This window comes from Octopus sinensis, unplaced genomic scaffold (genome assembly GCF_006345805.1).
Source record: "Octopus sinensis unplaced genomic scaffold, ASM634580v1 Contig13934, whole genome shotgun sequence".
Classification (NCBI taxonomy): Eukaryota; Metazoa; Mollusca; class Cephalopoda; order Octopoda; family Octopodidae; genus Octopus; species Octopus sinensis.
Window position 1 is genome coordinate 39,645 of NW_021833063.1, and position 2,856 is coordinate 42,500.

Below are 2,856 nucleotides of genomic sequence, written 5' to 3' on the forward strand. Positions count from 1 at the left end.
CTACTACTACTACTACTACTACTACTACTAATACTACTACTACTACTACTACTACATTCTCTCTTGGCCACAAGGGCAGCAAAGAGTATTCCGGGCAATACAAAGACAAAGAACGTTGAGGATTTACATAAACACGTGTGAGCAAATAATAATAATAATAATAATGATAATCCTTTCTCCGAAGGCACAATGCCTGAAATTTGGGGTAGGGGGCTAGTAGATTACATCGACTCCAGTGCGTAACTGGTACTTGTTTCATGGGACCCGAAAGTCTGAATTTGACCTCAGAACGTGAAGACGGACGAAAGGCTGCTAAGCATTTCACCCGGCGCACTAACGGTTCTGCCGGCTCGCAGCCTTAATAATCATAATAATAATCCTTTCTAATATAGGCACAAGGTCTGAAATTTGGGGGAGTGGACTAGTCGATTAGATCGACCCCCAGTGTTTCACTGGTACTTAATTTATCGGTCCCGAAAGGATGAAAGGCAAAGTCGACGTCGGAGGTATTTGAACTCGGGACGTAGCGACAGACGAAATGCCTATTTCTTTACTACCCACAAGGGTCTAAACACAGAGAGGACAAACAAGGACAGACAAACGGATTATGTCGATTACATCGGCCCCAGTGCGTAACTGGTACTTAATTTATCGACCCTGAAAGTATGAAAGGTAAAGTCTACCTCGGCGGAATTTGAACTCAGAACGTAACGGCAGACGAAATACGGCTAAGCATTTCACCCGCCGTGCTAACGTTTCTGCCAGCTCGCCGGCTTTTTTTTTTTGATGGAACGCTTCACGAATTTGCGTGTCATCCTTGCGCAGGGGCCATACTAATCTTCTCCGTATCGTTCCAATTTTAGAATATGTACCGCCGTTAATCATTTCGCCCGGCGTTCTAACGTGTCTGCCAGATCACCGCCTTTACAATCATAATAATGATTACAAGTAACTCGAAAATTCTAACAAAAAACAAACAAAAAAAAAACATTCCCAATAGGACGAATAAACGCCACCCAGGGTAAACCGAGAAACCGTACTGTTTCCAAGCCATCCTACTCAGCAGGAGTATCATGGTAAGTGCTACTCTCTTCCCTATGTGCTTCAGCCTAGAACCGCTATCTTGGAGTACTTACGCTCACTCGGGCCTTACTTGTAACATTCACCCACCTTTTAACAAATTTGTTGGAGGGCAGCGTTCCATCTCAACAATCACTTTCCTTTTCAAATGGAATTTTAAAAAGTCGATAAGGGCTCAACCGAAAGTGAAAATACCTTTATTCCTTTCAATTATGTTCTTCACACAACCCCTTTCGCCATAGTCACTAGACAGAGAAAACTACCTGCGGTTCCCGGTCAAAGGAAAGCGACGGGGTGATCTTAACGACAGAGTCAACGCCCAGAGTTTCTGAGGACGCCGTCGCTCTTACCCACCCCATTCCTTTATAGAACGCCATGATGGAATAGCTCGGAACCGCATTGCACGCCTGGCAGAGAGGGCTATGAGCACCCGACGGCACTCTAGATACTATGCACACGATCTCCGTCTACGCTTGATCTAGGACTGCAGCTCTGCCAAAGAAAGGAGCTGCAGAAAAGCGCGTCTGGTAAACGGCGACGACAAATTCTCATTGTCAAGAAATTGCTGGAGGTGTCGTAACCTCGGTGCATGTCTGCGTGTCGTTTGCTACGGCCTGCCTTGTCCTTCACGCAGTGGATGTTCACAGTAAATGGACCATCTGACCAGTGGAATACGTCCGCTCAACAGAAAATAGAAGAGCAAGTGCCTCGTTCTGGTCAGCTCTGAAGCGAGGCAAAGCAGGACAGTCAGATGGTATTGGCGGCGAGCTGGCAGAAACGTTAGCACGCCGGGCGAAATGCTTAGCAGTATTTCGTCTGTCGCTACGTTCTGAGTTCAAATTCCGCCAAGGTCGACTTTGCCTTTCATCCTTTCGGGGTCGATAAATTAAGTACCAGTTACGCACTGGCGTCGATGTAATCGACTTAATACCTATGTCTGTCCTTGTTTGTCCCCTCTGTGTTTAGCCCCTTGTGGACAGTAAAGAAACAGGTATTAGATGATAGATACGATGTAGATATTCGCCATCTCCGCTTGGCCCTACACGGAGAGTTTCGTGTGACCCATTTCTGGGTGAGACTAGCCATCTTGCTTCTCACATTATTACAGTTCTTGTCAATCTGGAAATCTGGATCAAAGCAAACAGTCCGCCCGTCTAGCGCTCCACGACGATGTTGGACGACATGGATCTCTCCCTATGCTGAATTGCAGGCTCAACAACTTCTGGTTAACTTTTATCCCTATCATTGCCTCGTATTCTCTTATAGCCGTGTCAACCACCTCGATGTATCTGGAGTCCGACACTATTACAATGACGTTACCCGTATACGCAAACACGGGTCTTCTGTATCCTTGTTCTTGTGAAATATCTCTCGAAACCTCCAATTTCTTCTACGGTGGCTGTAAAAGTCAGTACGTACAAAAAGGAAGAGATATCGCACCTTGACGATCGAACACATGACAACAAACAGTTCCGACACGTAACCATTAACTCTGACCACCGAACAAATATCGCTGTATATTGTAGTAGTACATGGTCATCATGTACTACGAGCTGGCAGAATCGTTAGCACGCAGGACGAAATGCTTAGCGGTATTTCGTCTGTCGCTACGTTCTGAGTTCAAATTCCGTCGAGGTCGACTTTGCCTTTCATCCTTTCGGGGTCAATTAAATAAGTAACAGTTACGCACTGGGGTCGATATAATCGACTTAATCCGTTTGTCTGTCCTTGTTTGTCCTCTCTGTGTTTAGCCCCTTGTGGGTAGTAAAGAAATAG

At 45.7% G+C, this 2,856-nt stretch overlaps 1 non-coding gene across 1 annotated transcript; it reads right to left on the reverse strand.

Moving 5' to 3' along the window:
* Positions 1-780: 780 nt before the first annotated feature.
* Positions 781-885, reverse strand: LOC115229944. Its single transcript, XR_003883379.1, has one exon. It is a non-coding gene; the product is annotated as a U6 spliceosomal RNA (small nuclear RNA).
* Between the last annotated feature and the right edge of the window lie 1,971 nt (positions 886-2,856).